We start from the raw sequence: 13,146 nt of genomic DNA on the forward strand, positions 1-13,146 counted from the left end.
AACTATAAAACACTACTACAAGAAACCAAAAGAGACTTACAAAATTGGAAGAATGTACCATGCTCCTGGATAGGAAGATTTAACATTGTGAAAATGTCAATACTGCCCAAAGCAATTTACACATATAATACAATTCCAATCCAGATTCCAACGACATTCTTCAAAGAGATGGAAAAAACAATTACAAACTTTATATGGAAAGGAAAGTGACCAAGGATAAGCAAAGTACTGCTTAAGAAGAACAGGGTGGGAAGCCTCTCAGTCCCTGATTTCAAAATTCACTACATGGTTACAGTGGTCAAAACAGCCTGGTACTGGTACAATGAAAGATACATTGATCAATGGAACAGAATTCAGAATCCAGAAATCAACCCATCCACATACAGCCAACTGATTTTTTACAAAGTACCTAAGTATATTGCAGGGAGAGGAGATAGTCTCTTCAACAGATGGTGCTGGCAGAACTGGAAAGCAATATGCAAAAAACTGAAACCATCAATGGAAGAATGGGTAAACAAACTGTGGTACATACACACAATGGAATAGTATGCTACTTTGAAGAATAACAAGGAAGCTGCAAGCCACGGCATAACATGGATGAACCTTGAGGACATTGTTGTTGTTGTCAGGTGCCATCGAGTCGGAACCGACTCATAGCGACCCCATGCACAGCAGAATGAAACAATGTCAGATCCTGGGCCAACCTCACTACCGCCACCACACTTGATGCACCAATGATGTCACCTGGCTGATCCATCTCGTTGGGGGTCTTCCTCTTTTCTCTGACCCTCCACCTTACCCAGCATGACACCCTTCTCCAGCGACTGTTCTCTCCAGACATTATGCTGAGTGAAATTAGTCACTCACAAAAAGAGAAATATTGTATAGGACCATTATTGTAAAAGACTAAGAAAAAGAACCCACACTAAAAGGGGGGAAAAAATCTTTGATGGTGACTGGGATGTATGGGATGGGTTGAAGGGAAGGAGGGGAAGGTGGAGCACAGGGTAGGGAATAGACACAGGATAGCTTGGGTGCTGGGGTCGAGGAGGGGCAATACACAAGAAGGAGCAGGAAAAAGCTAGAACAAGGCGAGGGGAGAACAATTAGGCAGGTTTGCATGGGCTAAGTGGAACAGAGGTAAATAATGATGTATGCACAACCTTGGAACAACAGAGCTCTGTTGGGTCATGGTTTGAATGTGTAAAAGAGGAGAAATAATGTTAAGATGCTTGGCTGTCTTTTGAATCTTGGTTTCCCTTGCATTATATTATAAAATAGACTCTGGAGGGGCAGAGAAAGGAATAGCCAGAAATATCACCATAGAATGCTTGTTAGTCCATCTTCAGCCTATAATTGATTGGAATACCTTAAAGTGGGCTAGAATTTGCTCAGTGGAAGAGGCTTTCTGCGGAGCCTTTGCATTGAATAAGACCTTAGGTGGAATCCTGAACCCCATCCAGAATCTTCTGAGATGGGAAATTTCCACTTGAAAGGACAAGCAGACCAGCCTGGAGTAGCCAGAAGAACCGAAGACATTTCTTGAAAGAAAGACTGGCAGGAAAAATAAAAAACAATAACAGTAGTCCAGTTGAAAACTACAAGAACAAGCAAGTTGTTTACCCAGGAGCCATCAAGGCAAGTGGTCGGGTCCCCTCAGGGGAAACCCCCTTCCAAGACTAAGCCTCAAGGGAAATACACCAGTAGGTATGTGATGTGACTGGTGACCACATTGGTCACCGATAAGGGGAAGTGGGGGAAAAACAGCAATGAAGTTGTGACCATGTTCAATAGACTCCTGTGAACCCAGATTGAGACCTGGTTGGCCAGCAGTATGGCAAGACCTGGGGACTTCTGGGCCCAGAGACAGTGACATAGCCACAGAGGACTAGAGCGGAGAGTGAAGCGTCCAGCTGATGTGAAGCGAGGGGATATGCACAAGAACACCCACACTTGCAGATAGTACCCACTTGACCTGGCTTCCATGGCTGGATGATCAGAACTTGACTAGAAGAAGAAAGAAGAGGGAGAAAAGGAGTAATCTGCTACAATTGGATGAACTTGACCTATATTTATGGATGTAAAAGAGGGAACAAAACTTTACAGCAAGGATCTTTCCATCCCCTCAGTACACAGGGTTGACAGAGATGGGCAACTTAGACACTGGCTACCCAAAAGGGGGCTGGGGAGATAACTACAAAGGCAAAAAGTAACTGGTTTACAAGCTTTCAAGAGGGATCCAGTTCCAGAGGATGTGTGTTTGTGTGTGTGTGGGGGGGGGGGTAGACTCTCCATTGAGTGGTTTCCAATCTGCCTAAACGTGGTTGATGAAAGGAGATGGGGATAAGAGTCTTGTGATTCAGCATGAAGGGGATGGTAACCATGGCAATGAAACGATATATGATAGGATGAATGTAAAACTAATGTTCTCCCATGTAAACTATCACATAATTTACAATAAAACATTAATTAAAAAAAAAAAGACTCTTGTGGTTCAATAGTGAATAATTGCGATCAGGACTGACTGTGAGAGTTGGAAATGTAAAGGTAGATGTTTTGTAACAAAAGGAGGGGAGTGTTTGATTTTGCAGTCCAGAAGCAGAGTTCCCCGGGACCATCAAAGGAGAGGAATGGAATGCAGGACCCTACCCAGACAAGCAGTGATGCCAGAGATGGAAGCAGAGATGATGATGTGGTGAGAAAGAGAGGCTGGGGACTCTGGACTCAGGGAGGGAGAGGGGCTGTGTGCTGGCAGCTGGGGGGCAGGCTTCTGGGGTGTACCCTTTGGTTGTTTGATGATGCATGGAGGGGATTGTAATCATTGCAATGAAATGAAATGCGATAGGATGAATGTTCTTCCATGTAAACAATCACATAATTCACAATAAAAAATTTTAAAAAAAGAAAATGCATTATCGCGGGGCAAAGGCAGAAACATAAACCAATTTAAAAATCCAGAAAATACAAAACACTGATGAAGATCAAAGACCACAGTCTTCAGTATGGATTACAGCTCAGTGTTAGGAAAACAAAAATCCTCACAACTGGGCAAATAAACAGCATCCTGATAAATGGAGAGAAGATTGAAGTTGTCAAAGACTTTATTTTACTTGCATCCACAATCAACACTCATGGAAGCAGCAGTCAAAAAATTAATGGGTTGTATTAGGCAAGTCTACTGCAAAAGATCTCTTTAAAGTGTTAAAAGCAAAGATGTCAGTTTGAGGACTAGGTGACCCTGACCCAAGCCACGGTATTTTCACCCCATATGCATGTGAAGGAGTCCTGGTATGGCACTGTGGTTTAATGCATCAGACTACAAAGCCGTTTGAACTGTAAGGTCGGTGTTCAAGCTCACCAGCTGCTCCTCGGAAACCCTATACAGGATCACTATGGGTCAGAACCAACTTGACGGCACTTAACAAAATCACAACAGCATGCATGTGAAAGTTGGACGATGAATAAGGAAGACCTTATAGAGGCAATGCATTTGAATTATGGTATAGGAAAAAATATTGAGAATACCATTTGTTGTTGTTGTTGTTAAGTGCCATCGAGTCGGTTCCGACCCATAGCGACCCAGTACAGGGTTTCCGAGGGTGTAAATCTTTACGGGAGTAGAAAGCCTCATCTTTCTCCCGCAGAGCGACTGGTAGTTTCGAACCGCTGACCTTAAGGTTCGCAGCCCAATTCGCAACCACTACACTACCAGACTGCCTAAAAACAACAAATTTGTCTTGGAAGAAGTACATCCTCCTTAAAAGCGGGGATGGCAAAACTTCATCTCTCATTCTTTGAACATGTCATCAGGAGGGACCAGACCCTGGAGAAGAACCTCGTGCTTGGTATAGGGGAGGGTCAACAAAAAAGAGGAAGACCCCCATGAGATGAACTGAAAAGTGGCAACAACAATAGGTTTAAATATAACAATTGTGAGGATGGCCCAGGACTGCGCAGCGAGAGTTTCATTCTGTTGTGCATAGAGTTGTGGTGAGTCCAAACCGACTCACGGCAGTTATCAACAACGCTGATAACCTGGGAGTTCCTGGGTAGCAAAACAGTTAAGCATCCAGCGGCTCTTCAGAAGAAAAGCCTGCAAATCTGCTTCAAACTGCCTAAACACCTGTGTAGCAGTTCTCCTCTATATACCTGGGGTCTCCCTGCACTTATGTGCCTGGAAGCTTCTATTTCTTTCCGACAATTGTTTAACTGTGGACCAGCCCATGAGCGAGCTTTGAGGGTAATGCTCTATATCCTCCTCCTTATCCAGGATCCTTTGTATAAAAAACACTCCCTTCTAAATAGCTATTCCATCGATGAGTACACTTATATCGTTCCACCCCCACCCCATGGCATTGCTTTTATTAAATAAGGCATACACTATTGGGAATATGTCTTCTCTGTTGTTTCCTTTACTGGTTTACATACACGCAGAAATGGTTTGTGTATTTCACGGTTGGCACAGAAGCCAGCAAATACCTTAAACTGAGACTTGTGAAAACATCTGTGCTTTCAGTCAACTGTGTAGCAAGCCCTCCCACACTGAGTAATTTACTCTAACGTTTGTTTCTTCCAATCTACGAAGTGTTTTCTCTACATCTTCCAACAGTGTTTGCTGACAAAGAAATGCCTTTTGGTTTGTCGACAGATCATTTTCTGTTCATTCTTCCTGCCATTTTTACTGCAGCAGAAAGAATAAGTGTTTGCTTGGTGGTAGGTTTTTCTTTTTTTTTTTTTGTCTATTACACAGGAAACTTTACAGGGGCTTTCCAAAATATTTATTCTTGCTTAGGGAAATATCGAAAAGTACTAGGTTGAACAGCACATAACTTTAAACACGACTGGGGAGAGAAAATATTGCGGAGGTTTGTCTTCATGTTCTGAAAGCTTGGTTTTTAAACGCCTCGCCAATCAAGATGGTTTCTTGCTGTCATTGACAGATCTCGAGGCAAAATGCACTCCGATAATTTTTCCCAGTTACTGTGGGGGCTGGGGTGGGTAGGCACTTCAAATAGATTTGGTTTTTTGTTTGTTTGTTTGTTTGTTTGTTTTGGAGGAGGGTCACATCTTGCAAGTCTATAATATGGGTGATGATGCAGCTGTATGGGAATTAGCTGCCCCTTCTTTTGGTGACACTGTAGATTAAGGTGTTGGGTGACTCACCGAAATGTCGGCAGTTCAAACCCACCAGTTGCTTCATGGGAGAAAGATGAGGCTTTCTGCTCCCATAAAAATGTACAGTCTCAAAAACCCTATATAGATAGGGATGCTATGAATTGGGATCAACTCAGTGATAGTGGGATTTAGTGGGTTATATTCGATCATGTTGAAGGATTTGTTTGGTTAAAACTAGATAATATAATCTCTTAGCACATTTGGCCAGAATGTACAATCGTAACATGTTGACAGTGAGAAAATGGTATGGGGGTTTGCGCCCACCCCTTGCCTTCAGCACCCTCTTTCTTTTCCCCCAAAGCCCCTGGGAATGAGGAGGGATTGCGGAGGTGTGGGCAGTGGCCAACTGGGTGAAGCACCAGCTTGGGTCTAGGTATTAAATATGAAACCAACTCATGACACCCCGGTGTGTGCCAATGGAACTGTGCTCCATAGTGTTGAGGCTGTGACCTTTCAGAAGCAGATAGCCAGGACGTTCTTCCATGGCACTGTGGGTGGGATTGAACCGACAACCTTTGTGTTATTAGTAGCATGGAAATCACACGCACACAGTGGGCCTTGAGGAAACCTCACCCCTTTAACTAAATCCCCTGAGACTGCAGGTGCATCACTCCCTGGAATGTTCCCTCCGGCCTCCAGCCACACCAGAGCCCCTGTCCCAAGCAGAAGTGGGTGTGAAGGCTTGCAGCCCAGACTCCAGGAACATCCTCCTCCTGACCTTGATGCTGAAGTGCCATCTGATACCACGAGCCCCCCTGATCCAGGACAGGTGTCTCCACCTCGAGAGCATCCATCCACTGCAGTTGCCGCTTGGCGGATGGCGTTCCCCAGTCCCACCTCCCAGACCTCTAGAGGCCTATGAAAGCTGAGCAGTATTTCAAATCTCACCTTTGATCTAAGGTGGCCCCAGGGCCCACTTATCCCAGCTGAACAGAGCAGCACTGCTTACAAGCAGTGCCTACGCAGAGCGCAACAACATAAGCAGCAGAACATTCCCCTTGATGTCACCTTGCCACTGGGGGTGCCTGGTCTGTGCTAGCACCTTGGCACTGAGCCCGGGAACCGGTAGGGTGACTCCAAGCCAGCCCTGGGGAGGAAACTCTCCCTCCCAGGCTGTGAACATGAGCCAGAACTGGTGCCCTGTTCTAGTGCCCTGTCTTCGCTCACCACATTTGCTTATCCCTTGTCAGCCTGCTTGGCCCCCTCCGGCTCTGGAGGGGCTCCCAGGTGAGGGAGGCAACACCGGAGGAGCAGCAGTTCAGATCTCCCACCCGCAACAGCCCCTGCACCAGCTTGGTCCCACAGGAAGCTGGAAGGTTGTTTTTTCTTATTATTATTTATGCAAAAAAAAAAAAAAAATAAGACAAGGAGAGATAGTCTAACAGCACCATGTGACAACGCCTGGGGACAGGAGCTGCCTGCCAGACTCATGAATCAGCCGGGGCGCTGCCAGAAGCTGGTGACTGAGAGGTCGGGGGAAGCCAGGCAGCCACCTCAGTCCCCTCAGATCTATGAGCTCACGCTGGACCAGAGCCCCGGCCTCTGGGTCACTTCAAGGGACTGAGAAGGTGTGGTCTATGCAGGATGTGGGGAGCAGGACTCGTGGAATCAGTCTCTCTCTGCTACAACAGACTGTCAGGCAGAAGCTAGACTGAGCCGGTGACAGGGAGTAAACTGAGGCTCGTCCTGAGGTTGGCAAGAGGTGGTGTGTGGGGTTCAGCTGAGCCCAAATTGGGGTGCTACATAAGTAATTTATTTTTGAAAGATCAGCACAAGGCTGGTCCCTATGAGTTGCAGGTTAAAGCTAGCCCAAATGTCTGACTATTCCAACTTGTTATGTTGTTGTTGTTAAGAGTTGTTGGCTCAGTTCCTACTCATAGTACCCTGTATGAGGCTTCCAAGGAGTGACTGGTGGGTTTGTATAACAGTCCAGTGCTTACTCAACATGGTATACCACTCCTTAGTCCTTGGTATCAATCACCACCTCTCCCCTCCCACCATCCCAGAGTTCTGCAATATGAACTCCTAACTGCCAAGGCACTGGCTCACACAACTGTGAAGGCTAGCAAGTCCCAAATCCATAGTTCAGAGATCAGCTGGAGGACTCTCTTCACCACGTAAGTCTCAGGAGCTGAGGAACCTAAATTGCCAGGTCAGACGACAGGCTGTTGATGCACAAGGCTAAGAGAGCTGGTGAATCCGGTCAGCTGATAGCCCACAAGTGCTGCGAACTGAAGTCGGAAGTGACAGACCAGATGCAGGATCCAGAGCAAGAGAGTGGATTTGGCTGAAACATCCCTGTATGTTGGATTCAGATCATAGTTCTAAAGAAAGCTAAGGGGGGTGACTTGAGTCACACCCTCTAGTAAGGTGAGGGCATCATTAACCCATAGTTCCACCTTTATCCTTGCTCCTTATTTTTATTGTTAGGTGCCTTCTAGTTAGTGTCGACCCTCTGCACAACAGAAGGAACACATCCTCACAACTGTTGTTATGCTTGAGCCCACTGCTGCTGTCACCTGTGTCAGTTCATCCCGTTGGGGGGTTTCCTCTTTTTCTCCAACCCTTCATTTCACCAAGCATGATATCCTTCTCCGGTGACTGGCCCCTTCCGGTATCATGCCCAAAGTATGGGAGATGAAGTCTCACCATTCCGGCCTCCAAGGAGCAGTCTGACTGCACTTCTTCCAAAAGACAGATCTGTTTCTTCTTATGGTAGTTCATGATACTTTTAATATTCCTGTCCAACATCATAACTCAAATGGATCGATTCTGATCTGGTCTTCCTTATTCGTTGTCCAACTTTTACATTCATGAGGCAGCTGAAAATGCCAGGGCTTAGTTCCACCTTAATCCTTGTTGTTGTTAAGTGCTGTTGAGTTGGTTCCGACTCATATTGACCCTGCATATAGAGTCCTGGTGTTAATGCTGTGGGTTAATGCACCAGACTGCAAAAGCCATTTGAACTGCAAGGTCGGCGGTTCAAGCTCACCAGCTGCTCCTTGGACACCCTATACAGGGTTGCTATGGGTCGGAACCGACTCGACAGCACTTCACAACACAACAACATAGTTTCTGAGGAGCAGCTTGTGGGTTTGAACCACTGACCTTGCAGTTAGCAGTTCAGTGCTGATCCTAAAGTGCCACACCAGAACTCCCACCTTGATCCTTAGTCCCACATTAATTCCACCTCATTAACAACTCACTTCAAAATACATCCATAATCATAGGCCTGGTGGTGATGACTTGCCGTGGAGTCAGTTCTGACTCATAGCCCCCTGGTATAGGGTTTCTAAGGCTGTAAATCTTTATGGGAGCAGAAAACCTCATCTTTCTTCCTTGTAGTGGATAGTAGATTCAAACTGCTGACCTTACCGTTTGTATCCCAACTCATAAACCACTGCGTACCTGGGCTCCTTAATCACAAGTATTTATTGTTATTGTTAAGTGCCATGGAGTGCCGACTCATAGCGACCCTGTATAGGGTATTGGAGGAGAGGTTGGTGACTTTGAATCACCAACCTTGCTGTCCAGTGCATTATCCTACAGCTCCAATCACAGGCCTGGACACTAAAATTTATATCACAGAATGGAACAATATGACCAGAAGGGTCATAAAAATGAACTGTCCTGTAGATGCCATGGCCAATGGAACCCGGGGGACAGCATCTCAAAGGTAGGCTTTAAGTCAAACGGAGCTGAGAACGCCCCAATGAGGCAAACACTGGCCTCAACCAATGAATGTCAGGTGAACAGCAGTTGGAAAGAAAGGGGGCATTTGACCTGAAGAGGAGAAACATCTATGTTATCAGAGTTCCTTGCAGCCCTGCTTATTGTTGTTGTTGTTGTCAGGTGCCATCGAGTTGGAACCGACTCATAGCGACCCCATGCACAGCAGAACGAAACAATGTTCGATCCTGGGCCAACCTCACTACTGCTGCCACACTTGAGTCCATCAATGATGCCACCTGGCCAATCCATCTCGTTAGGGGTCTTCCTCTTTTTCTCTGACCCTCCACCCTACCCAGCATGACATCCTTCTCCAGCGACTGTTTCCTCCAGACAATATGTCCAAAGTATGAGAGACGAAGCTTAGCCATCCTGGCCTCCAAGGAGCACTCTGGCTGTACTTCTTCCAAAACAGATCTATTGGTTCTTTTGGCAGTCCATGGCACCCTCAGTATTCTCCTCCAACACCACAACTCAAAGGCATCAATTCTTCTACAATCTTCCTTATTCACTGTCCAGCTTTTGCATCCATATGAGGCTATTGCAAACACCATGGCCTGGGTCAGGCGCACCTTAGTCCTCAAGCTGACATCTCTGCTCTTCAACACTTTAAAAAGTTCCTGTGCAGCAGATTTGCCCAGTGCAATACGTCGTCTGATCTCTTGACTGCTACTTCTGCGAATGTTGATAGTTGATCCAAGAAGAATGAAGTCCTTGACAACTTCAATCTTTTCTCCATTGATAAGAATGTTGTTTATTGGTCCTGTGGTGAGGATTTTTGTTTTCTTGACATTAAGATGTAATTCATATCGAAGGCTGTGCTCTTTGATCTTCATAAGTAAATGTTTCAAGTCCTTTTCACTTTCAGCAAGCAAGGTTGTAGCATCTGCATATCGCAGGTTGCTAATGAGTCTTCCTCCAATCCTGACGCCAAGTTTTTCTTCATAGAACCCAGCTTCTCGTATTATTTGCTCAGCATACAGGTTGAATAAGTATGGCGAAAGAATACGACCCTGTCTCACACCTTTCCCTATTTTAAAACATTCAATGTTCCCATGTTCTGTTCGAACAACTGCCTCTTGGTCCAGATACAGATTTCTCAGCAGCCCTGCTTAGTCCCTGTGAAATGGAATCACTAAGGGTGGGGTGGGGTACACTTGACCCCACCCCACAGGACAGCCCATGAGAGGAGGTTCCAAGGTGAGGACTCCAGTTCATCATGAGGACTCTGGACGCTGGCAGGTTTCCCTCAGCTGCTAATAATCTAAACCACCACTGGTCTGTCAGTTTATTGTGCTGTGGTGGCTTGCATGTTCCTGTGATTCTGGAAGCTATGCCATGAGGATTTTAAACACAAGCAGGGTTTCCCATGGTGGACAGGTTTCAGCTGCACTTCCAGACTAGACAGATTAGGAAGAAGGAGAAACAAAATACTTCTGAATATTTAGTCACGGAAACCTTATGAATAGCACTGGAACACTGCCAGAGAGCACCAGAATACTGAATACTGAGATTAGGAATAGCAACAGAATATTGTCAGATATAGTAACAGAAGATGAGGCCCTCAGGATGCAAGGAACACAAAATAGGACAGGGGAAGAGCTGCCTCCTCAAAGTAGAGTTGGCTGTGATGACGGGAATGGAGTAAACCTTTCGGGACCTTCATTTGCTGATGGGGCACAACTCAAAATTAAGAGAAACAGCTGTAAACGTCCATTAATAATCAGAACATAGGATGTACTAAGCATGAATCTAGGAAAATTGGGCATTGTCAAAAATGAAATGAAATGTATAAACATCGATATCCTAGGTATTAGTGAGCTGAAATGGACTGGTTTTGCCTTTTTAAATCTGACAGCCACATGGTTTACTATGTCAGGAATGACAAATCAAAGAGGAATAGTGTCACATTCATCATCAAAAAGAACATTTCAAGATCTGTCCTGAAGTACAGCATTGTCTGTGATAGGATAATATTCATGTGCCTACAAGGAAGATCAGTTAATACCACTATTACTCAGATTTATACACAAACAAATAAAGCCAGTGAGGATGAAATAGAAGAATTCTACCAACGTTTTCACTCTGAAACTGATCAAACATGCAACCAAGATATATTGATCATTACTGGTGATTGGAATGCAGAGGTTGGAAACAAAGAGGCAAGATTGGTAGCTGGAAAATATGACCTTGGTGACAGAAATGATGCTGGAGATTGCATGACAGAATTTTGCAAGACCAATGGCTCTTCATTGCAAATACCTTTTTTAAACAACATAAAAGATGACTATACACCTGGACCTCACCAGATGGAGTACACAGAAATCAAATTGCCTACATCTGTGGAAAGAGACAGTGGAAGAGCTCCATATCAACAGTCAAAACAAGGCCAGGGGTAGACTGTGAAACAGACCCTCAATTGTTCATAAGCAAAGTCAGGATGAAGCTAAAGAAAATGAAAACAAGTTCACAAGAGCCAAAATATGATCTTGAATATATCTCACCTGAATTTAGAGATCATCTGAAGAAAAGATTTGCTGCATTAGACACTAGTGACTGAAGACCAGAAGAGTTGTGGGATGACATCAAGAACATCATACAGGAAGCAGAAGGTCATTAAGACAAGAAAGAAGGAAAAAACCAAAATGGATGTTAGAAGAGACTCTGAAACATGCTCTCCAGCATAGAGATGTTAAAGCAAATGGAAGAAACGAGGTGGTACAGGAGTTGAATAGAAAATTTCAAAGGGCAGCTCAAGTAGACAAAGTCAAATATTAAAATGAAATGTGCAAAGGCCTAGAGTTAGAAAACCAAAAGGGAAGAACACACTCAGCATTTCTCAAGCTGAGAGAATTGAAGAAAAACTTCAAACCTCGACTTGAAATACTGAAGGATTCTCTGAGCAGAATACTGAATGATGCAGAAAGCATCAAAAAATGGAAGGAATACACAGAGTCTCTGTACCAAAAACAAACTGTTGATGTTCAACCATTTCAACAGTTAGCATAGGATCAAGAGCCAATGATCCTGAAGGAAGAAGTCCAAGGTGCACTGAAGGCATTGGCAAAGAACAAGGCTCTGGGAATTGATGGAATACAAATCGAAATCTTTCAGCAAAATGATGCAGCACTGAAGGCATTCACTCATCTATGCCAAAAAATTTCAACGAGATCCATATTTGTTCCCATTTCCAAAGAGAGGTGACCCAACAGAATGCAGAAACCATCAGACAGTATCATTGATATCACATGCAATTAAAATTCTGCTAAAGATAATTTAAAACTACATCGACAAGGAACTGCCAGAGGTTCAAATTGGATTCAGACAAGTATGTGGAATGAAGGATATCATTGCTGATGTCAGTTGGATCTTGGCTGAAAGCAAAGAATACCAGAAAGATGTTTACCTGTGCTTTATTGACTACACAAAGGCTTTCAATTGTGTGGCTCATGACAAGCTATGAAAAATATTGTGGAGAATGAGTATTCCAGAACACTTAATTGTGCTCATGAGGAACCTAGATCAAAAGGTGGTTGTTCAAATAGAGCAGAACACTGAACGGTTTAAAACTAAGAAAGGTGTGCGCCAGTGTTGAAGAACATGGCATCAGGATTGGAGGAAGACTCATTAACAATCTGCGATATGCAGATGATACAACCTTGCTTGCTGAAAGTGAAGAGGACTTCAAGTATTAAATAAGACCACAGGCTTCGGTATGGGTTACAACTCAATGTAAAGAAAACAAAAATCCTCTTCACTGGACCAATAAATAACATTAAGGTAAATGGAGAAACGATCGAAATTGTCAAAGACTTCATTTTGCTCAGATCAACCATCAACACTCATAGAAGCAGCAGTCAAGATATCAAATGACATATTGCATTAGGCAAATCTGCTGCACGAGACCTCTTTAAAGTGTTGAAGAACAAAGCTGTCAGTTTGAGGACTAAGGCACGCCTGACCCAAGTCATGGTATTTTCAATAGCCTCATAAGCATGCAAAAGTTGGACCCTTAAGAAGGAAAATCATAGAGGAATGATACAGTTGAGTTATGTCGTTGGAGAAGATTGAAATACCAGGGATTGCAAAAAGAACAAACAAGTCTGATTTGAAAGAAGTACGGCCAGAATGCTCCTTAGAAGCCAAGAGGGTCAAACTTTTGTGTCTTATACTTTGGACATATTATCAGGAGGGATTAGTCTTTGGAGAAGGATGGCATGCTTAGTAAAGTGGAGGGTTTAT

The sequence above is a fragment of the Chrysochloris asiatica genome, unplaced genomic scaffold, assembly GCF_000296735.1.
Source record: "Chrysochloris asiatica unplaced genomic scaffold, ChrAsi1.0 scaffold00096, whole genome shotgun sequence".
NCBI classification, from domain to species: domain Eukaryota; kingdom Metazoa; phylum Chordata; class Mammalia; order Afrosoricida; family Chrysochloridae; genus Chrysochloris; species Chrysochloris asiatica.